The following is a 25292-nucleotide window of genomic DNA, read 5'->3' on the forward strand; positions in this document are numbered from 1 at the left end:
TGAACAATATTTTGTAATCAAATATCTGGACTTGGTGTTCCATTATTTTAACAACAATAATATTCGTTATGTAGAAAACGAAGTTAGAAATACACTTGAGAAATTACATACTTCATTCACAAGCTGTAACTCTTCAAAGAAGCACAAGAGGGCGCCATTATACTAACATAGTGAGGCCTAACGCTGAATACTAACAAAAACTGCTGTCTTCACTCGAGAGCAGAGATGTATAGTAACGAAGTAGAACTACTTCACTACTGTACTTAAGTACTAAAAGGCAGTATCTGTACTTTACTGGAGTATAATTTTTTTCTCCTACTTCCACTTTTACTTAAGTACATATTTTCCCTGAGTTTAATACTTTTACTCCGATAGATTTTTTATGTGCTGCATCGTTACTCGTTACTAGCGGTGTCAAAATGATTGATATCAGTTCAGTAAGGGTCATAGCCGGTCAGTAAGGGTCATAGCAGGTCATAACCGGTTATTGCGTGATGACGTCATTTATCTCCTATGCGCGATGTCGCAATACTATGGCGAAGGACGGAGGCGCGAGGGCGAGGCGGCACAGCATACCAGCCGCTAGTTTACTATTAGGGAGAAATGTTATAAAACTTCACCTCTGCCTATCTCTCGCTCTCTCACTTTGGACATTTGACCCGCTGGCCAGTTTGTAAGGTAAATTTTCCTCTTTTCTTAGCTGTTAAAGCTGTGGATGCAGACATGAGCGTGTCTCATGTGCAATTAAGTTTTCTCCACTGTGTCTATTACCTGTGATAATCGCGTATTCTTCCCGCCATGGGTGAACAGCGCTTATATTTCTAAAGCCCTTTCCGTTGAGGACAATAACCAATCATAGCCGTGTAAGACCCGCCTGTCAGCGCTCAAAAAGCAGGCAGGATAATATTGACATGAGTTTATTAGCTGTAAATGCTCGTGCTGTCTTCTGTGCATGAGTTTTGTTTGATACATCCAGAAAGAGTGTCTTTGAGCAGGTCAAATTAAGGGCACAGTTAGTATATCTGACTGCTGTATTAAAGGAAAAAATTTTATTACAAAAAAACCCTTTAACTGTCACACCAAGACAAAAGCAATAGGAATTTTTTGATAGCATTTCTTAACTCCTAATGTCGCTAGTTAACACAATCAGTGCATTTTTATTCAACACATCACATTATTTCTAAAATATCAGCCTCTACCAAATGGTTGAGATGTTGGTTTATGGTAAAAGTACCAGAATTAATAAATATACTACAGAAAATATGAACTGTAAGACCAATTTCATTAAAAACATAATAAAAATAAAAAATATTACTAAATCATAGCTATAAGCCATAAAATATTTCTGATTTTCATTTAACACAGTAATATACACATTTTCCTGTTTTTTTACAATAAAATCAAAATCAAGTGAATTAGTGAAGCAGGATTTAGTTTGCTTGTTTAGTTTAGTTTCACGAGTGCTTCCAGAAGACAGAACTCCTGTTTATTGTGGTATTAACCAATCAAACTTCAAAACTCCCAAAGTGTGAGTGTGTCTTTGTGTGTGCGTGAGTGAGAGTGAATAATGTGTGAGTAAGAGAAAACAACAGTGTGATTGTACCTGTGTGTGTGTGTGTGTGTGTGTGTGTGTGTGTGTGTAAGAGAGTGTAAAAACAATTGCAACCTATGTAATGTCCCCACAATTCACAAAAATGTGTGTGTGTGAGAGAGAGAGATAGAGAGAGAACTGTGTGTGTGAGAGTGTATGAATGTGTGAGAGTGGGGAGAGAGTGTACATTTAGGTGTGTGCAGGGCAGTGTGTGTGTATGTATGAGAGAGAGAGAGAGAGAGAGAGAGAGAGAGAGAGAGTATGTATGTGAGTGAACATGCTGAATTATCTCATCAGTGAAGGCATTTTCCGGTAAAAGGGCCTGACGATGTGAGCTCTTGTACCATAGAAACTATTTACAGAGAAAAACAGTATCGTAAGCCGTTTCTTTTCGTTGTGCTTAATCAAGTACCCCAAAAAAGATTTTTAAAATAAACAAAACAATTAGTGTATTTTGACTGCTTTCTTTAATAACGACATTACACAATACTTGTACTTTTACTTTCAGTACTTGAGTAGTAAATTTTGAAATAAACTACTTGCAATACTTAAGTACAAAAAATGTTGAATACTTTTGTACTTCCACTTAAGTATGGTGCTTAAAGAGCACTTCTACTTCTACTCAAGTCAATTTTTGATAAAGCACTTGTACTTTTACTTAAGTATGGGTCTCTAGTACTTTATACATCTCTGCTCGAGAGACTATTTTAAACGCTGCTATTTTAGTCACACGACATCATGACGTTACTTATTGTTTTACTCTTGGCAGCTTCCGGCTGTGTCAGTGTCACAACAACATGACATTTTGGCGCTTTTTTGACGTTTTACATTCATTTGTAATGTGGAAAAAAAAACTTTCTTTGACTGCACTTTTAACGCGTTAACACCTTCGTCTTTTTTTCTCATGTAGCCTAACGTTAAGACGGTAAGTGAATACAAACAAACTCACACCTCACTTACAATTTTGTTAACACCTAATCAATAACACTGAGTACATTTCTTTACAGTCATTAAATTTCTGTACTTAATTCTTTGAGCTTAATATAGAATGTATGATAAGCTAAAGCTAAATGAAGTAGCATCATAAATGTCAAATATCAGTGTTTATATGAACAGCAGTCGTTTAAACCTAAATTTCCTGATTTTTCTGTCACATAATTGATGCCAGATGGAGAATTTGTCAGGACAAAATATGGGGCAGCGGCTCCCTGCCAGTTGAGAATGAATGTGTCCCACATAAATTAACCGGAAAAAAAAGGCCTGTCTTGCCATTACAGCAGGTGTCAGGAAAGATGTTTCCATGGGACAGGATCTAAAAAGCGATGTCTGGAGCTCAGGATAATCAGTTTGGGTCCAGGATGGTGCTTGCAGTCTTTGTTTTACAGGGTTGAAGAGCTGTCGGTTTGGATTTGATGGATAAATGTGGCGTGTCGGTGGCTGTGGGCCTGGAGGAGGACGAGGGTGTGATGACAGACCAGCTGTCCGGACGCGCTCCTGTCGGTCTGAACGAATGCAGGACTTGTTTCTACAAGCTCTGACATGATCACCTGATACTCGATGTAGTTGACGTAATACACCTTTTTACTGGGGTATGCACAGAGTGTTTTTCAGCCCCCGATGAACTTCCAGCGAAAGGTTAATGTGACTATTTTCTGTTACATAAGGTTTCTTTTGCAGGATCAATGGTGTAATGTAATTAAAATATATTCAGTTAATTAGATTTAAGCATTTATTTAGTTGTTCAAGCTTAAAAAACTAAATGGAAGACCGTTTAAACACAAGCACCATTCGGAGCAGCAGGCGAGCGCAGAAACTCCGTTGACAATATTGATATAAAATTAATTTCCTTATTGCGGAACAGTGGAAATTAATGCAGCGTTGCACTGAGACTCACTTTTTGTCATATGTCAGTCAGGCAAAAAATTTTAATCTGATCTTAAATGCTATTTTGTAATGGCATGACAGCTTTAGCTGGCTGACTGATAAGTAAAAGTCTGTGTGTATTTACTCCCATTATGATAAAGATGCTTCAAGGATTACAGCAACCTCACGTCAAATTTCATACTGTACTCTTGATTGAAAATGTGATTAATAGGATGGATAGGTATATACATAGACAACTGGAGTGTATAAATATGGATGAGTATTCATAAATAAGACAAGATAGAAACAGGCAAGTAAAAAGGTTGGTGTCAAATAGATGATGGATGGATAAATGACAAGATAAAGGGATAGAAGACCCTTAAAGAAATGGATGGATGGATGGATGGATAGAGAGTATCTGTAAAGTTTTTAAAGCGCTTCACTTTTTCCACAATTTTATGTTCCAGGCCAGCCTTATTCCAAAATGGATTGAATTATTTATTTCCTCAAAACTCAATACCCCATAATGACAAGGTGAAAAAAACATTTTTTTAAATGTTGCAAATTTATTAAAAATAAAAAACCTGAAAAATCACATTCAAGGAAGTATTCACAGCCTTTGCTCAATACTTTGTTGATGCACCTTTCGCAGCAATTACAGCCTCAAGTCTTTTTGAATAAGATGCCACAAGCTTGGCATGCCTGTCTTTTATTTTTACCCATTCCTCTTTGCAGTGCCTCTCAAGCTTAATTAGGTTGGATTGGAAGCAACTGTGTACAGCCATTTTCAGATCTCTCCAGATATGTTCAATAGGATTAAGGTCTGGGCTCTGGCTGGGCCAATCAAAGACATTCACTGAGTTGTTGTGAAACCACACTTTTGATATTTTGGTGATCTGCTTTGCGTCATTGTCCTGCTGGAAGATGAACCGTCGCCCCAGTCTGAGGTCAAGAGCAATCTGAAGCAGGTTTTAATTCAGGATGTCTCTGTACATTGCTGCATTCATCTTTCCCTCTATCCTGAGAAGTCTTCCAGTACCTGCTGCTGAAAAACATCCCCACAGCATCATGCTTCACTGTAGGAATGCTATTAGCGTGGTGATGAGCCGTGCCTGGTTTTCTCCAAATGTAATGCCTGGCATTCACTTTAAAGAGTTGATATTTAGTCTCATCAGACCAGAAAATTTACTTTCTTATGGTCTGAGAGTCCTTCAGATGCCTTTTGGCAAAGTCCAGGCGGGAAGTGGCTTCTGTTTGGCCATTCTACCATACTGGCCTGATTGGTGGATTGCTGCACAGATGGTTGTCCTTCTGTAAGGTTCTCCTCTCTCAACAGAAGAAACAGACAGAGTGACCATCGGGTTATTGATCAATTCCTTTGTCTTCATGCTTGGTTTGTGCTTTGACATGCACTGTCAACCCTGGGACCTTATATAGACAGGTGTATGCCTTTTCAAATCATGTTGAATCAACTGTATTTACCACAGGTGAACTCCAATTAAGCTGCTGAAACATCTCAAGAAGGATCAGTGGAAACAGAATGTACCTGAGCTCAATTTAGAGCTTCACAGCAAAGGCTGTCAATACTTCTTTGCATGTGATTCTTCGGGTTGTTTTATTTTTTTATGAATTAGCAACAATTTTAAAAAATCTTTGTTTTTTTACATCGTTATTATGGGGTATTGTGTGTAGAATTTTGGGAAAATAAATTAATTTAATCCCTTTTTAAATAATGCTGTAACAATTTTTCTTTCTTTTTTAATTTAAAAAATGGATAAACAGACAGACAGACAGACAGACAGACAAAATGTATGGATAGGAGACTGTACAGAAAGATGGATGGAGAGATAGAGAACCTGTCTTTGCAATCAGTTTAGTGCTTTAGCTTACCCAGATAATTATTTGTAGCATGACCCCTTGTGACCCTATTGACCTTTGACCCTGGGGTCCTACAGGGGTCACATGTCAAATGTCCACCTTACTGTGGGACACCAGAGGCATCTCCCTCACAGCTGTTCTGAAGCGTGCATTTTAGCACACATCTATCTATCTATCTATCTATCTATCTATCTATCTATCTATCTATCTATCTATCTATCTATCTATCTATCTATCTATCTATCTATCCTCTGTGACTCTCAAACATTGGTTTAAGCCCCTCATCAGGCCACTCCATGTTGCCATAGTGACGTGATGGATGCTATCCCACACATACAATTTTCGCGGGGGAGGGGGTTAATCATAAGAGGTTTACAGCCAATATGGGATGGAGAACTCCACCCTAACCACACACACACACACACACACACACTCTCTCTTTCTCTCTTTCTCTCTCTCTCTCTTTCTCTCTTTCTCTCTCTCACACACACACTCTAGAGCCGAGGGTCCTGTTGTTCAGGGGCCTCTCCTTCTCTCCGTGGTCTTTCATCTCACTGATCCTCTCCTCTCCTCTCTCAATGTTCAACAACTCCCGCTGCCCCCACCATCATCCTAATTGTCTTTGTCTGTCCGAGGCGCTCATCATTTCCCTGTTTCTTTGACTTCCTCTTGCCTCTTTGCAATACCTGCAGATTCTTTGTGTTCCATTTTTTTCTTGCAAATAGAGAGTGGGGTGTGTGAAAGTGGCCTCTTGAATGATTCTGAAGGTCAGAGGTCTAAGCTCACTGCTTCTGAAGGCAACCAGCAGGAAAAAAAAACGTATGGTTAATTTATTATTTATTTACTAGCATTGATTTTTTGGGGGGGAAGGTGGCACTTAAATACAGAGGGGACATTACAGGTTTTACAGGTCAATATTTGAAAGTGCATCAATAGAATTACAATTGTAATATCAGTATTGTATTTTGGTTTATTTTGGTTTAAGATTTTTTTTATATTTGCATATTAAGTTGCATATTTCCTTTTAGATAATTATTGAATATTTTGCATGAAGAAATGTCAGTTTTTATCAGTCAGATAATAGACAATGCTTAATTATTATAATCATATTGTGCATTATTAATTAGTTGTGTGCACATTTAAATATTGTATATGAAATCATTTTGAAATATGTTTTTTCATATGTATTTAATATTACACACAATTATTTCATATTTAAATTTGGTACTTGAACCACGTTTCAACAAGGTACTAGAAATAGATCAGAGATTTTGCTTCAGTTGCTGCTGATTTGTCTGCTGCACATTCATGATGCTAATCTCCCGTTCCACCACATCCCGCAAGGCGCACTATTGGATTGAGATTTGTTCAAGAAACCAACCGGAGATGATTCGTGCTTTATGACATGGTGCGTTATCCTGCTAGAAGTAGCCATCAGAAGATGGGTACACTGTGGTCTTAAAGAGATGGACATGGTCAGCAATACTGTGGCATTGACACGATGCTAAATTGGTACTAATAGGCCCAAAGTGTGGCAAAAAATATCCCCCACACCATTACACCACCACCACCAGCCTGAACTGTTGATACAAGGCAGGATGGATCCATGCTTTCATGTTGTTGACGCCACATTCCCTGTGTCCTCATAATTTAAAACACTTAAAAAGCATACTTAACGTTATTTTATTTATTTATTTTTTTGACCTTCAGAATTTGCCCCTGGTTTCTGGTTAAGAGTTTGATACAGGGATAAGGAGAGGATAAATCCAAATAACAAGTGTTTTTACTGTAAAATACACTCTGCCCATGGAGAGTCCTCATGAACCACTAAAACCAGCATGTGTTTTGTGTTAGTAAGAGTGCTGCCTTTACATTTGTCCAGAATTAGGTTTACCTGCTGTTTTGCACCACCTCTATGTCAGACCAGTGTGGGTTCCCGTGATGAATTAAGGGTAGAATAATTGGCAAGGTCCTGCTCTCACTCAGGTCCTCCACTGGGGTTAAATGCACTCCCTGCATCCGTCTTAAACACCGTCTCAATGTGAAACTGCAGGTGACAGATCAGCTGTGATTTATCTGCTGTAGTTACTTTATCTCCCATACCTCTCTATCCTTTTTTTCTTACGATTCGTGACGGCTTTTCAATAGGTTTTATAAATGAAATGATAGATAGATCAGACTTTGTTTGGCCGTCCTCTTCTCTCAGGTTTTGATAGATGCAATCCCTCAGGTGCTCGTGTTTATTGGTCTGAGCGATGGCGCGCTCTGCAGAAAACGCATTTCAATGCCTCCGAATGTTTTCGTCCTGTCTCAGTGGAGATCCTGCAGAGGAAGAAGAGAAATGAGACCGTTTCTGGAGGCAACAGATGGGTAAAGACGGTGAGAACCATTTCTTTCTCAGTCATAATACATCTAAAAGTCCATATGTCAAAAGCGCAAACAAACGCCCTGAAGGCCTTCACGACGTACATTTCCTAAAGTTTATACTACTTTCCTAACAGCTTTTGGCTCGAGCACCCACCTGAGATGATTCATCTATAGGAGAGAGACATCACTAGTTGTCTGGAAAACAGCTCACACAGATGCGTCTGCAGGCGACTGGCAGCCGGCCTGGACGGAGGGGATTTTCATGCTATGCTAATATCCATAGCTGCAGGCTAACAGCTCCAGTGTAATGATGCTAACATGCCAGAGCCATATGGAAAAACAAAGGCAGGACTTTTTACTGGGAATACCAATCTCAGTATGCATCAGCACGGAGGGTGTGATTCAGGTGACAGATTTTAATGAGAATTCCTAACAGAGCACAAACACATTTTGGCATGTTGACTTGCTGTTTTGTATGACTAGAGGATGTTCGGAAAGGACTGCTAGCTAACTTAGAGTCTTTAAAGCTAAAGTATGTGAAAGTCTAACCTAAAGATGAAGGTACCCAACCATGTACTTGATGTATACAGTGAAGCAGTGCAAATAACACTAAAAATTATGAAGAAATATTGAACTATTCATCTATTGTTAGAAATACGTTTCAAGTTTATTGCAAAATATCCAAATATCCAAGTGTTTTGGGAGTCTTGCCATAAGTGATGTCATAGCGGGCGTAGCTAAGAATCTTTATGTGGCACTTTGCTTGCTGTGCCTCTCTGATTGGTGGAATTCCCTGTACAGCTTCATGGGTAATCTAGTTTTCTGTGTTAATTTAGTCAGACTGGGTGTTACTAGTGATATGTCATTCTGTATTCACTGCCCTCAAGATCTGCCATGTATTAGTGCCAAGTGTCTGTCTGGACTACAACTCCAGCTTTAGGTACAAATGTAGATACCTCCCATTATAATCAACAGAACTGGCACTTTCTTAAAGCTATGCTATTTAAATTATTCTGCTATCTTGGTAACAGCACCAAAATAACTCCTCCATTTCTACCATGCTGTTATAATGGGTGTGTTTAGGGGGTCAATTATAAAAGTGTTTCTCAACCACTTTCTTGGAGGCAAACCAACAGTACATATTTTGGATGTCTCCCTTATCTGACCCATTTGTTTTAGGTTTTGGAGTCTCTTGTAATGTTCTTGTAATGTCCCCCCCCCCCCCCCCCAAAAAAAAAAAAAAACACAAGTCTTTGAAAAAGATGTTGTCATACACATGCATATTACTTGTTTTGGGAGGTGTAGATTAAATACAAATGCAAACAAACAGCAATGGCGTAGAACATATTTGCTAATGCTTCATCAGCAAAGTGTGTATTTACTTTGCATTAAAACCAAAAGCGTATTTGCTGGCTGCACATCCATGATGTGAATCTTGTTCCACCACATCCCAAAGGTGCTCTATTGGATTGAGCTCTGGTGGCTGTGGAGGCCATTTGAGTACAGTGAACTCATTGTCACGTTTAAGAAACCAGTCTGAGATGATTCACGCTTTATGACATGGCGTGTCATCTTGCTGGAAGTAGTAGCCATCAAAAGATGGGTACATTGTGGTCATAAAGGGATGGACAAGGTCAGCAATAATACTCAGGTAGGTTGTGGCGTTGACACGATGCTCAATTGGTAATAATGGTCCCAAAGAGTGCCAATAAAATATCCCCCACGCCATTACACCACCACCACCAGCCTGAACTGTTAATACAAGGCAGGATAGATCCATGCTTTCATGTTGTTGACGGCAAATTCTAACCCCACCATCTGAATGTCGCAGCAGAAATCAAGACTCATCAGACCAGGCAACGTTTTTACAATCTTCTATTGTCCAATTTTGGTGAGCCTGTGCGAATTGTAGCCTCATTTTCCCGTTCTTAGCTAACAGGACTGGCACCTGGTGTGGTCTTCTGCTGCTGTAGCCCATCCGCCTCAAGGTTCAACATGTTGTGCATTCAGAGATGCTCTTCTGCATACCTCAGTTGAAACGAGTGGTTATTTGAGTTACTGTTGCCTTTCTATCAGCTCGAACCAGTCTGGCCATTCTCCTCTGACCATCAACAAGGCATTTGCACTCACAGAACTGCCGCTCACTGGATATTTTCTCTTTTTTAGACCATTCTCTGTAAACCCTAGAGATGGTTGTGTGTGAAAATCTCAGCAGATCAGCAGTTTCTGAAATACTCAGACCAGCCTGTCAAGCACCAACAACCATCTCACATTCAAAATCACTTAAATCTTTCTTCCCCATTCTGATGCTCAGTTTGAACTGCAGCAGATCGTCTTGACCATGACTACACGCCTAAATGCATTGAGTTGCTGCCCTGTGATTGGCTGATTAGAATTCTGCGTATTATCTGGACAGGTGTACCTAATAAAGTGTCGGATGCGTGTAGCTTTCCAACAGGTACTGTTTACTAACAAGATGACAGCAACAAATACGTGCCTGGCATACATATTACAGTGGTTTTGGTCATTTTTACGGATATTAAATTTTTTCAAACACAAGGAAAAACTTACAATTTTGTCTACATTGTTGTGTAAACGTAAACTTAGACTTAAACTCTAAAGGTCAAGTACTCTGAAAACATGATATAACATTGAGTTCTTTATTGTACTTTTCTGAGTACAAAGTTTCAATGCATGTTCAAAATGGAGGTGTTTTTGTAACTCACAGTAATATTTCCTCCCAAATGGTCTGTAAATGAGACAGAGTTATTAACAGGGCTCCTTATATGAGTTTAAAAGCACTGAGCAACAGCATATATTTGCATAAAAGCATCGTTTTTGTGCTGTTCATCTCTCTTGAGGCTGGTTTTGTGTGCGTGCTGTTCATAAGGTGTCTCTCAGAACTATTAGTCGCAGGGAAAAAACATTTAAAGAGTTATGTTATTTATCATGGGCAAATCTCACCCACGCAGCACTACCCTTGCATTTACAGGGAATTCATAACTGCAAATTCAATAAATGATTACACGCTTGCTAATTGGTATATGATGAAATATTTTATGTGAGGGAGCGAGTGCTGCTTAAGGAGAAATTAATGGCTGATATCTATTTGTGAACAGAATCTAAAAGTAAAGTGAGACTAGATCTGTAAACTTTCTTGTTCATTTATTCCTTTGGCAGAGATGATGTATAATTCTCTTGCATAAATGTAAATGTTTTTGCTCACAATTATATTTCTGTGGGTGGATCCCTTGTTGGAGGCCCTTAGGGGGTCCCAGCCCCAAAAATTGGCCCTGGCCCAGTCCCTGGGACAGCTTTCCCGGTTGTCCCCCGCTGTCGATGGCCCAGATTGGATGTTGCAAGAGCCAAATGACCAAATGTTTGGAGATGATCCAAGATTTCTAGTATTGGCTCCTATATTTGGACTGAAACATGGATTGTCCAGTTCTAGCTTTGGAACAAACACTCGCTTGGAGAAATTATCGAATTTTCAGAGGAAATCATGCTGCTGTTCTGATATAAGTTAGGCACAATATATGGCACATATAGAAATTAAGCATCCATTAGGCCTTATAATCGCCTGAACTGGGTCAGAACACAGCGGGAATGGCTAAAGTCCCCGTTTGAGTCCGGCTCAGACGTTTTAACTCATAATCACGTTGCTTTGGCCACTTGGCCTGTAGGAGGACCACTGCTAAGACCCTCCGAGGTGAAATACAGAGGAGCGGCATGCGGAAGTGTTAATCGGATGAATGGATTGTGCTGCTGGATTTCCGGCTTTATGGAGTTAGCTGCTGTGCTAACAGACAAATAATAGTAGTTTTGTCGCCTTTCTGTGTGTTCGTTTCTAATGTATATAGAGGTAGAGGAAAGCCTTGGGAAAAAAAGGAGAAATTAGTCATTAGCTTGAAAAGATTTTTAGCTTGTTTTGAGGTATTTAAAAAACTACAGTTTTGCTATTATTTGTATTGACTAGAAAATAGCAGCACAGAGGCACTAACACCATAGCCCCTGAGCAAATCATCAAAAAGAACATGAAATGATATCACCTACACATTAGCTTCAACAAATGGTTTAAACACAAATGATAGCAAAAATTTAACAGTTTTTTAAATAAAAGTTGTAAAATTTTTGCTACCATTTGTATTTAGTTTTTGTTGTTTAAGGCTTTTGACTAAAAACAGGAAAGTTTTTGTTTACTAGCTATATTTGGACATTTTTACATTAATTTGACAACAATGATTTGGAGGCCTGAAAATGCTATTGCTGCGTCCCAATCAAGTAGCAATCTCCCACTCTACCTCGGAAGCAAATATGGAAGCAACTGAAACTGCAATTCATTAAAGTCCTGGCTCCTTAATAGAACAAATTTCTATTAAGCCCACTGTTAAAATGGCCAACTTTACAGCTGAAAAATATGTGTTTACAGCCTGGTACAAACAAATGATTTTGGTTCATATCTAACAATACACTTAAAACTGTGAGGGGGTTTTTATAACTCATCCATTTCATTTATATTATGGTTATATTAAGTCTGCATAATTAAGGGCCTGGCCACTTGAGTGACAGCTAGGTCCCGCTGGTCGCCGTCACTTCACCTCAGCTGATTCCGGCTGATTAGCCGCTGAACTTATAAATATACATGGTAATTTTGTTTTGTTTTATGTGGCTTTACACAGTCAGTTGCTTTTTGGAATTATTTCTTACAATTATCAGATGACATGGCATGCTGTGTGCCACGTGGCCTCCATTTCGCAGGTGAGTGAAATGATATAGTTATATACCATGTCTATAAATGGATTTGTTTTATTTAAGATCATTTATCATTTTCTTTAGAACTTTAATGCACTCCAAAGTCTGACAGATTGATTAGCTGTAGGCTCTAGAACAGTCATCTGAAGCGTTGTCATACAGTGTTACTCCTGGATTTCCTAAATAGCCTTGCATTTACTAACACAGACTATATTTGAAGTGTTTGGAAGTAATTCACATTTTCCTCCTGTAGAAAAACATCATGTTTAGTGGCTCAATGTATTAAAACAGTGTTTGTCTAAACACTTTATTGATATTTTATACAACCAAGCACATGTGGTCAGAACACAAAAGAGTCGCAGGTAATGAAGTATTAGTGCTTCTCCTTTAGGAAAGCCAGTCTAAGCTCCGCCTCTTTGCCCTTATTTGGTATCCCTGGTTGGAGCGATGATGACATGAGAACAAAATGGTGCTGGTTAGCCACACCCACTTACATCTACATTTAGTCATTTAGCAGACACTTTTATCCAAAGCGACTTACAAATGAGGACAAGGAAGCAATTTACACAACTATAAGAGCAACAATGAATAAGTGCTGTAGGCAAGTTTCAGGTCTGTACAGTCTAAGAAGGAAAGTATTAGTAGTATTAGTTTTTTTTTTTTTTTTTTGGGGTACAGTTAGTGTGATATTCAGACTTGTAGCTTAGATTTTTTGAGTTTTTTTAATGCGAAAAATCTGAATATACCATCACAGTACATTATAAAGAAAATGGAAAGACAAAAATAACACTTTTTTTTTGGAAAACAACAACAAAAAACAAAAGAAAAAGAAAAACAAACAGAAGGGGTATATACATCACATTAAAGAAAAATATTATATAGTTTACAAATTTCATTTGTTTTTTTAAAGCCTTTTTTGTAAACGAGTTCGAAACAGTTTCAAAGTAATACTGCATTTCAGTAAGCAAAAAATAAAAAGGTTTTTGGTTAGAAAATTTACATTTATTCATATAAAATTTTGTTAATAAGATAAGAAGATTAAGAAAATATATTTTCTTTTCATGTATAGCTTCTGTTTTATAAATAACAAAACCAAACAAAACATTTTCCCATAGTATGCTCTCTTCAGAAACCTATGGGTGACATCATGGATACTACGTCCATATCTTTTACAGTCTTTAGTCCTAATTTGCAGACTTGTATTACACCCTAAATTGTCTCATTTTTATTTGTGTAGGTAAAGTATATACTTTTGAGTGTGTAACAAGATTAATGCACGCTTTGGGACCTACTGCTTCCTCATTAACAGATTGTTATGTTGCTTAGTTAGGTCCCATGTCAATCATCTCGACACATCACCCACATTTCTTTCATACCTACCTTTATGGAGAACCAGCAGAAGGTTAATTTGCCATTCGCAAGTTTTTCATGCAAAGAAATCTCAATTCTTTGGAGAATTATGCATTCAGAAGTTAATGTCCAAACATATCTTCTTGATACTTGATAAGTTCCCATTGTTGTTGCAGGTGAAATATATATATAACAAGGAAAACGTGATTTCAATATTTTACATTTGGCTAGATATTTGTTAATTTAAACAACTTAACTGAAGCCTCTGGTACATAGATATATACCCTAGATATCACATAGGGACCCTGAGCATGCGTCAATAGCGCCGCCACATTGGTACAGTGCTCCCAGGACAAATGTCATTCTACCGCACTTGTCAAGACAGTGTTATTACGTGAAGATGCTGGACTTTAGCGCTGTCTACGGGTGTAGTAACGAGCAAACAAAGAAAACTAAGCACAAACGCAGAACATTTCAGGTAATATTATGTTTTTTTCTGTTTTTGTATGTTCTGAACTTTTGTGCTTATCAGGTAACGTTATTGATGATAACAGTCACTTACTGCATTCACCATACGGCAAAGCAGCTCCAACTCGCACTAAACACTCGGCTTATGCTAGTTTTGTTGAATAAAATCAGCAAACAATGCAAAAGAAATATGACAACGAGATGCTGCGCTGCCAGAAACTTGTATTATTGTCGCTAGTGAAAGAGTCATTCGGGGGATTCATTCACAAACGAATCGCTCTCTCCGTCAGTATGAGAAGTTAAAGCAGGAGAGGAGGTGTGTTTCAGGACACGGATTAGACTAAATTTAACAGGGAGGGTGAATAGTACATTTCTGTACACACAAACACAAGCTTTTTGTCAGGAATGCCCGTGCGGTCACTGATCCATCAATGTAGAAAAGTGATGTAAAATTATAGTTTTCGTAATTAGAAAAAAAAAATTACATTATAACATCCAGGAAAACTCCCGATCACAGATATTTGTGTATATGTGTATATCTCTGGCTTTGGATGGCCACAGTCCTCCACTGTACCTTGGTCCCGCATTCATTTCAAAGGAGCGCTACCCTGTAGCAAGATGGCAGCGCTATTGACGCATTCCGTCCAATAGACAACAATAGGCCAGGTGACATCTAGTGTATATATCTATGCCTCTAGTATGCGAATTGGGACGCAACATTTGTTTGGAAAACAAGTTCCAAAGTGCAAGTTAAAAAAAAAACAGTATCTGTATCACCACCTACTGGCCTGGCGTGCCCATTACAGTGCTTTAAGTAATTTTCACGGATATGTGTAAGGATTGCTTTGACATTGATGCCATCTACATGCAGAACATTTCAAAAGGCAAAGGTTTCCATCTAAAACAGATTTTTTAAATAATTATGCCCACAAACGCTTAGTTTTATATGAGCAAATTAACTGATAGCAGCAGATGCTGCAGCATTCATGCCCACCATGTTTTCTTGCTAACGCACCCCAAACTCAGAAACACAGGGGTTTCACAAATCTAATTTTCCCCAATCATAATTATTTTATATGTGCGATCAGTTCATAATGACAGATTTTTGAATGTAGCCCTTTAATTTTTTTCACATCTAAAAGATGCAGTCACTTTTACTATTATATTTTACAGTTATTTTTATAGCATATCCATGCAATTGGATATTTTGCAAGAGGATGTAAGATTTGTCAACACAGATTTTGCAGTTCAACTGGTTGCACTAATTTGGTTTGTTAGCCAGTTGAAAGCTGCTTGATTTTACAGTGCTTCATAAAGTGCTACAGTATTTACAAATAATGGCACAATGTTGCTAATGTGATTGCACCCAAAGTCAAATCTCCCTTAAAATAAATGTTTTAACAGAGCATATACAGGAATCAGAGTAAAATTCAATACCCTTTTAGAACTTCTTTAAGACTCTTTCCATACATTTTAAGACCTTAAAACCACTTTTCAACCAGAAACACTGGTAAGAATTAAACTTGCAGTATGTTGACTAAAATTTATGTACAAAACTAAAACATTATTCATATACTGAATTAAAAATTGATTAAATCTAGCTAATTCAGCAGGTTGGCGCCTATAGAGCTGCAGAAATAATGGTGATGCCTCGGTTACTGCAGTAAACAAAGCAGCATGACGACAAATCTGGCAGGATCTTATTGATTTCATATACTACACAGCATACTGATATTCGCAGATTTAATTCAGACAAACTTTAGCATACAACCATACATTTTATAATCAGACATATAAATTTAATACCTTGAAAAACAGCATTTAAGACATGGTAATACTTTTTAGGGGCCTTAAATTTCTCTACATTGATTTATCAACTTGAAATGCTTTTTAAGACCCTGCGGACACCCTGTTTTAAAGACTCTTTCCAGCAGCTATTGGCATCACTCTAACCGTTTATGTTATTATTTTTAAATAGTTCATGTTATTTTCTGGACTTTTTTGACAAATACATTTTATTTCAAGTTTCACAGCGCCACTGAATAACTCTCATTTTTCTCTTTTCCAGAAAACGGCCCCACCTTTTTTCCAGGGCCAGCGTGTAAAGACAGGCTGTTTGAGTAAACTGTTTGGCTTGTGGAGGCGGCTACAGGAAATGTCAGTGAAATCATTAAATGAGAAACTTCCATCATAAAGAGGAGTTCAAAGGGATTCCTGCTGTAGTGCCTTTATTAAAACGGTCCTCGGCAGCGTGCGGCGTCAGCATCTGTATCGCAGCATGAGTTTATGGAGAGAATTACTGAGAGTGGTGGGACGCTGTTCCAAAACCCAGCGAGCTGCCTTGCTGATTGCTGCCTACTAAGACTGCAAATGGGCATCTATGTAAGCTGCAACTCGAGTAAATAAGCATTTGTCATATAGGAGGACTTGGAGAGAATGTACACAATAGAAAGGTTTTTTTCTTGTGAAATTTTTGTTTAATTTGTTAACTGAAAATAAGGGCGATAAATGTTCATTGCCGATAACGTGATACAAGCAGAAACTTGACAGGTTCTCTGCAGTAGCAAGGTGACTAAAAATTATGAATGCACTTGCTCTGATGCGCTTATCTAATGATTGAACAGCACATTATTGTTCATGTAAATAGACGTGACTAAATGTATTTAAAAAATAAACTGAACACATTTGTGGTATAATCTGCTACATTACGCTGTTCATTCATCATTAGATGAGCTGTTCAGAGTACGTACATTTAGAAGCAGACCTTTCAAGTTTCTATTTGTCAAGCAGTGTTTATTGGCTACATTTCCATCCAACTATTTTTATGCGTATTTTGGAATTTCGCATGTGAATTACTTAAATATTATAAAATTATTACTATCAGTTACTTAATAGAAAACCCAACATTCACATAAATTTCGAAGATGCGCAGGATTGAGTAGGATGCGATAAGAAAAAATGCACATAAACTATAATGGAAACACATTAACCGAATAAATTCCCGCATCAAAAAAGTCGTGATTTTGTTTTAACAGATCACGAGAAGATCAAAGATTAAAAGCCGCAGTGAATTCATTGCATTTTGTGCTTGTCTTCTGAGACACAAGTAATTTATTAAATAAGAAAAAAGACCTATAGTGACTCCTACAGCAGCAAATACCATTATTCCTTTTGATATTTGCCAGTTTATGAGGAAGTGATTATTTTTGTTCTCTGTGACTCATTGAATTGTGCTTAATTTAAAGTGTTTTATGCGATACTAGACTTTTGTGCAAAATTCGCATCTTTGGACGCAAACATAGCTATGGATAAAATTAGCACTGGTATATATGTCAGTGTTATACAGTTAAACAGTTTTATCTGGTTCTTAATTCTGATTGGCTGATAGCTGTGCGATATTCTGCAAAAACAGCACTCGTTCACCCTTGTGTATTACTTTGCCCACATAAAGCGACAAGCAGGAGGACACTCTACAGTTTGACAAATATTGCTGCTGTTGGACAACATACTGTACTTTTAAGGCTTTTTTAGGTGAGAATGTAGTTGTTTAGATTGCAACTATGCAGTTTATTTATAAGGATAGTGCCTATTTCGAGGTTAATTAATGTGATCTCATAATTGTGACAGAGAAATACCAAGAAATCTCTGTAGACTGATGGCATTTCATTCTGTTCAGCCCAATAATCTTAAAATGTCAGCAAAATCACCTGTTTTGTCATCACTTTAGACCAGGGATCAGAACTTTTTTCAGCAAAGAGGCATTTCTGATATTTTTGGCAAATGCATTTTTGTAAAGAGCCAGTAGGTTATATATACTCATATATATATTTTTTATGAAAAGCAACATAATTTAAAATGAACAAACATTTTACTACTGTAAAAATTACACTTCAAATAATTCATAATAAAGTATGCGACCATCATTTTGGCTAGTTTTAACGAACATATATTATTGTTGTTATATTAATTTTCGCTAGTTTTGAAGAACAAAAAATATTTTACAGTTATTGAGTAAATAAAGGGCAAAACAACTTATATCTTTATGGTAACCACGCACACGCATTTGCCCTTCTGTGGTGTCGCTTTTTAATATTTTCTACAGCACCGCACACATACATTGGTCGAAATGTTTAAATTGTATTTTCAATAGGAAACTGATTTCTTGTGATGGTTATATTTTTTTCAAATTGTAAAATATTACTGAAGGAAGACTGCTGGAGAGCCACGTATTTTTGGTCGAAGAGCCACATGTGGCCTATGGTGCCATAGATTCCCTACCACTGCTTTAGACATTACGCTAGAGAATCATTTAATTACTAGCTCTATATTGACATTTGTGAACTGGCAATGGTTTCTGCTGCTCTGACGGTCAGCTGCAGATGTGAATGAGTGGCTGAAGAAAGTAGTTTCTCATATAAATAGGTTTTAGACTCTCCGTGTTTGATTTTCTTTTTATATACATGATTATGCTGTCGAACTGTTGTATAAACGCAACATCACACTTGTAGCAGTGCGATATGGCTGTATATTGTCACTTGTGGGACACTTAAAGGGTCACGAAACACCAAAACACATTTTTTGAGCTGTTGACAGTCGTATATGTGTCCCACAATGCTAAAACACTATTAGGACACCTATATTTCACTTAAAAAGTGTAAATTGGTTGTTTTTGCGTTATTTTAAGCAAATTCGTACTTCCGGTTTGAAACAAATTTTTGAAGCTGCGTCACGGTCATGAGATAATAGCGTGTATTCCAGTGTGCAGACTGGACGTCTGTACCAGAGTGGGCCTTATTACGTCTTACAGTGTGCTGCATTAATGCATGAGTAAGGCTTGGTTCAAACCAATCAGCGCGCTCTATTGTGCAACTTCATTAATATTCATTACTGTCACAGTGTTTAGACGACAGAGACGTTGTGTTGGCAAAACCAGCCACGTTGTGTTGGCAAAACCAGCCACGTTGTGTTGGCAAAACAAGCATGAAGTGTTGCTTTTATAGTTTGCTGCAGTTAAGTTTTGTTTTCATTTTCTCTCTGTGAGAGCTCAGCTGGAGTCACACGTGCATTACAGTGTACGCAACGCTCGACAACAATAACTTACGTGTCTAGGAAGGATTATTGTTTACCTGAGAGCTGTTCTCATCTGCAAACGCTGAGATCCGGATTCGCTTGTAGTTTCCTCTTAATAAAGAAGCGGCTCTAGTTGCTGGTGATTGTCCTGTCTCTACAAATTTGGTAAGTGAGCGACCAGTGCTCTTTGTTTATTCAGTTTGTTCGTATCGAACTAATGCCGAGTTCAGACTGCATGATTTTCAAACTAGTCGTGTCACAGATGTTTTCACACTGCTTGACTATCTGGGCTAGCGTTTCGTCGCTGCTTTGTTTACACTGCAAGATGGTTCGGCGACATGGACATTCACATTGCATGACTTTACTATAGGGAGAATCGCCGACAACTTCGTCCAAACTACGTCTCACAGCCTTTTGGCAGTAAATCTTTTGTTATTAACTACATAATGAGAAAGAAGCCTTTAATGGGGTAGAACATGTACATGTTTGCTTACCTGGGTTTAAAGGGAATTAGCCATTTCTCCTCAACGTTGATAATAAACTAATTTATTTCTGTATGAAACGTCAAACAGACACGGTTGCTCCTGAGCCCTGTCAAACCTCCACTAGTTTTTCCTCCATTTCGTGGGTCCAAATAAACCGAAAAAGAGCGCTTTAACTTCTCCCCCAGCCTCCCGCTGACCTGCAGCAGGTATACACACACACACACACAAGTGAAAGCTGCTCTCTCATTGGCTGTAGGCGATCGCTGATGTTATTTTCAGTCAAAACTCAATTCGAACGGCATGATTTGAATCGCCGACAGCTCCAGATATTTAGCACGGCAAATATCTCACAGGCATCGGCGATTCTCTCAGATCGCGTCTTTGATCGTTCATACTGTGTGATTGTCACTCACGTACACGAGCAGCGATTTGCCTGTGATTTCAGGCATTTGTCGGCGATTTCTCAAAACCTGTCGGCGAGCCAAAATCGGCGTTAAAATCACGCAGTCTGAACTAGACATAACTGTTGCATTGAGAGTAAACATGTTAGCACCACAACCAAATGAGGGGCATGGATTAATTCCCTGAATGAAAGAGCCAAACTGTAGTTAAAGTCCACCATTTAATAATTTGGCGAATAATTCGATTACAGATGTCTATGTAAACACAGTCACTTTCTCCCCTGTGTGTGTGTGTGTGTTTTGACTCTGAAACTCAGCGCGTGGTCAAATAGACACTCCCACACCATGCCTCTTTTGTTCCTCCGACACTCCCCCCTAAACAGAGCTGGACACGCCCACTTTATTGTCTTTTTCCAAAATAGAGGTGTGAAAACACCCTGCCGAAACGAGGGGGTTTCATGGCCCTTTAAGGGAATCGCACACTGGATGCGCTGCTCAGCACTATGACACGGTTTGCACATGACAGTTGGAAGTATCGTGCACAAGAGTCGTAGCTGGGCGCCGTGTACAGCTGCCGACTTGCAGCACCAGTGTTCGTACACAGATAAAAATCTATGTTTAAAATTCAAAAATGAATGGCGCTGTGTGGTGTGCCGTGTCGCTGAGCGGCGCATCCAGTGTGCGACCCCCTTTAGGCATTTATAAACACAAATGTTCATGCACTCATATGGTCCTTTTAGAACTTTTGTTCTAATTTTTACATTTTACACAGATGACAAATAGAGATGGCAATGCTATTATTTTGTAAAAAAAATTATACATGAAACCCATTTGGATTTTCAGGCTCTCAAAATTTAATTCTCAAAACTGTCATCACTCTCAAATTCAAAATTCAATTCTCAAAACTGTCATTGTTTAAATAATTATTTAAAATACAAAAAACAAAATCCATCATTAGGTACAGTTTTGTGTAAACAGAGTCTAGTAACTATACTTTAGCTTTTAAAATAAAAATTTGGTCAATATTGACTTTTTTTACTTTTTAACTGGCTTTTTAACAGGCTTTTATTATATCACTAATTCTAATTTCTCTTATGTCATCTTTTTAAAATGCTACCTACTTCGTGAGCTCTTTAGGCTTTGTTTTTCAACTTTCTTGAGGTTTGTATGCTGACAAAATTGTGTTCGAAAGCCTGTTACGCTCCAGTAGAAGATCCCAAAACCATGACCCTGTTGACCTTTATCCAATTGGGAACCATAACTTAATTATACCATCACGCGCGCACACACATTTAGATGCTTGCCTAAAACCAGAGGACGCTTGAGAACCCTCAAAGGATCAAAGGCTGCATGCCAATGTGATCTCCCGGCGTGCGAAACCGCAACTGAGCCCCTTAAACACACGCAGACCACCACCGCTGTCAACGGGGACCGACTGGCACACTGTTGTTCTCTAAGGAAAAAGAAAGAAAGAGGCCCAAACAAAAGAGTGCTACAAACAAAGACTGACGGTGGAAAGAAAAGTGGTGAACAAGAATGGAATAATAGCGACACCCCCTATTAGAATGCAAGAAGGATGGATGGGAAAAGCGTTGTTAAAAGTACAACAGATGTTAGAAAATGAGGTACTAAATGTGTATACAAATTGCTGTTTGAGTTACAGAGGAAACTTTATTATAAAAACATTCAGTATATACATTTTGACCATGAAACAAAGTGCCAACTGACATTAAATTGAACAAGTAAGACTGAAAATGTACTGACTTGTTAAATAAGCTCCTATAATATTTGATTTATTGTTAACTTTGAAATATATTTCTATTGTGTATGATGAAAACATGATTTGTAAAATAATACTATTTATATTTTATTGATGATGATGATGATATATAATGATATATATATATATATATATATATATATATATATATATATATATATATATATATATATATATATATATATATATATATATACACACACACACACACACACACACACACACACACACACACACAGTGCTCAGCATAATTCAGTACAGCCCATTTTGAAAATGAATATTTTGATTAATTTCTCAGTGAATATAGAAAAGGAATTTTGGTGCATTTAAACAAAACAGATTTATTAAACATATATTTATTAAAATAATAATTTATTTACCACACATATTTAGAAAATCAAAGATAATACAATTAAATTTAAGCAAAATATTGCAAAAAAAATCAATCTACATAATTTTTTTTCTTTTTTTTTTGCTTCTCTTTATTTTTCCTCTTTTTTTAAATTTGTATTATAACATAAATTTGAATGTGCTTTTGGACTGTTATCGTGAGGTATTTTTTTTTAGATAAGCTCCAGATTTGGCTTTAGTACTGACTAATTAATGTATATGCACAAATCTAACATTCTATATGGCGAGGCAGTGGCACAGTAGGTAGTGCTGTCGCCTTACACCAAGAAGGTCGCTGGTTCGAACCTCGGCTCAGTTGGCGTTTTTGTGTGGAGTTTGCATGTTTCCCTGCCTTCGCGTGGGTTTCCTCCGGGTGCTCCGGTTTCCCCCACAGTCCAAAGACATGCGGTACAGGTGAATTGGGTTGGCTAAATTGTCCGTAGTGTATGAGTATGTGTGTATGAATGTTTCCCAGAGATGGGTTGCGGCTGGGAGGGCATCCGCTGCGTAAAAACTTGCTGGATGAGTTGGCGGTTCATTCCGCTGTGGCGACCCCGGATTAATAAAGAGACTAAGCCAACAAGAAAATGAATGAATGAATGAAATGTTCAATTATGATTAATAAATGCTGTACAAGTGTTGTTCATGATTAGTTCATGTTAGTAAATGCATTAACTAATGAACCTTATTGTAAAGTGTTACCCATCTTCTTTTTCTTTTATTCACAGGTGAAAGAAAATCACATTTGGAATGACTTAAAAGTAAGTAAATGTTGATCATTATTAAGTTCACAACTACACATTTATCTCTCTCAATGTAGAAGCGCTACATTTTTCCCCGTCACATTTATTGAATGATGTTTCTTGTGTGTCAGGGTGGAAGCGGTTCACGTCCTCTTCCGCCTCTGTTATCTGAGTGTGTGGCATTGCAAATCTGCATAACAGCTGTCGGCTCTCTTTCTCTCTCTCACGGTTTGCAGTTTTACGACATTTACCACAGACGTTTTTCTCTGCATACTTTTCATCCTTATTCTGGCGTACCTCAGGGTTCGGGCTCCTAAGATTTGTGATGGAAGTGCATTTCCTTTTTCCGACGCAATTGACTTTCTACTTACTACATTCTGAATGCACTGGTAATGAGATTTGGCTCTTATTGTTGCGACACTGACAAACGACACATCCTCGACTTCACATCCCAGACCTCAGGAAAAGATTTCCACAAAAGACTTTCCCCTCTGTCGCTACCGTCCACACCCAGGGAATTATGGGACTGCTGTCACACAATCATAATTCACCAGCGCCATATGAAGTCTCCAATCAGTTTGTCACACGCTTTGTGGATCAAGAGCGTAAAATGCCACATATGTAGATGATCACAGGGAGCTTGAACTAACCAGCCACTGACAGAGACACAGATTGAACACTGCTGTGAATTCTGTGACAAATCCTGATGGTTTTATTTAGCTCTTTCTACCACTTTAAGCTGAAGTATATCGATTTTTTTTATAATAAAATACTTTCTTTTTTCCTAGTTGCTTCCCAGCTGGTTCCTTTGTGTCAAAACAAAATGAACACTTCAAAAATGAAAATCGATATGGTGTCAAAACCTTGACGTCCATTTGACGTCCACAAATTGATGCACTTTTTACCACCAAAATAATCCAAGTCAATTTATATTTATTTCTGTAGCGCTTTTACAATGTGGATCGAGTCAAAGCAGCTGAACATATAAGTTCTAGTAAATTGAAACGCTGTCAGTCCAGTTTCCAGAGTTGAAGTTCAGTTTAGCTCAGTTCAGTGTGGTTTAAATTTCACTGCTGAAAGTCCAAACACTGTAGAGCAAATCCATTGATGCACAGCTCCAAGTCCCAAACCAAGCAAGTCAGTGGCGACAGTGGCGAGGATCAAAAAAATCACCAATTGACAAAAGTGATAGAACAAAAATTTACAACATAAAATATTATGATATAAGAAAAGTTTTATTCATTTTAAATTACAACATAAATGACAAATTTACACTGAATTTTGTATCCTACAAAACATGTTATATCTTGATATCAAATTCAAAGCTAATATTGCTGTCAAAAATGCATCAAAAATTGATTACATGACAGTCCTGTAATACATTTTATGATGTTAATTTGACATCAAGCGAGTCAGTTGAGATCAAATCGATTTGCATTTTTGACATGTTTTTTGGTGTCATTTTGACATCAAGTTTCCCACTGGGTAGTGAGTAGGCATAGGCCAATTAAGATTCTGATGGTATGATAACCTTGTATAAAAAATTCATGGTATAATAATTAGTGCTTTAAAATATATTATTTTAAAATGTCTGGTTAAAAAAACAAAAATATATTTTATTTTGAGAAACATTTAAAATATTTTGGGAGAGTAAACATGTCAGGCTAAATGAATTATTGACTTCTGCTGTCTTCATTTAGTTCAAAAACTGATTTTGTTACAATTTAATTGGCATCTTTAGATATCTTTTCTGCTGAAGATACTGCTGTCCTAAAAAACAAACAAAAAAAAAATAACGTAAACTAAAAAAACTTACACATACCTTAGGAATGGTATAGCAGAAAACTTAAAACCTTGAAAATGGTTATTGTCCCATCTAGTAGTGAGTACCTACTCTGTAGATCAAATTACTATCAAATTTGGTCATTTAGAACTATTTGTTTTTTAGTCTCATTTGCAATCAAGTTGTTCAGTTGGATTTGTGAAAGAATTTTTCAATCAAATTGTGAATATAATTTTTTAATGAAATATTCATTCCAGATTTAAGACAAATAGCTCCAACAAGTTAGTAAACAAATCTTTTTGTCTAGTTTGTCAATGAATTGTTCATTCCAGTCTGCAAATGGTTCCATCACTCTGGTTTATAATAAAAAA

General features: G+C 37.6%; 2 long non-coding RNA genes across 2 annotated transcripts; both read left to right on the top strand.

The window, feature by feature from the left end:
- Positions 1-528: 528 nt before the first annotated feature.
- Positions 529-9032, top strand: LOC103909565 (uncharacterized). The gene is made up of 3 exons (XR_659537.4): positions 529-678; positions 7563-7711; positions 7834-9032. It is a non-coding gene; the product is annotated as an uncharacterized lncRNA (long non-coding RNA).
- Positions 9033-22648: 13616 nt separating this feature from the next.
- On the top strand, positions 22649-24910 carry LOC141380183 (uncharacterized). The gene is made up of 3 exons (XR_012397796.1): positions 22649-22809; positions 23124-23156; positions 23270-24910. It is a non-coding gene; the product is annotated as an uncharacterized lncRNA (long non-coding RNA).
- The last annotated feature ends 382 nt before the right edge of the window (positions 24911-25292 follow it).

The sequence above is a fragment of the Danio rerio genome, chromosome 22, assembly GCF_049306965.1.
Source record: "Danio rerio strain Tuebingen ecotype United States chromosome 22, GRCz12tu, whole genome shotgun sequence".
In the NCBI taxonomy this organism is placed as follows: domain Eukaryota; kingdom Metazoa; phylum Chordata; class Actinopteri; order Cypriniformes; family Danionidae; genus Danio; species Danio rerio.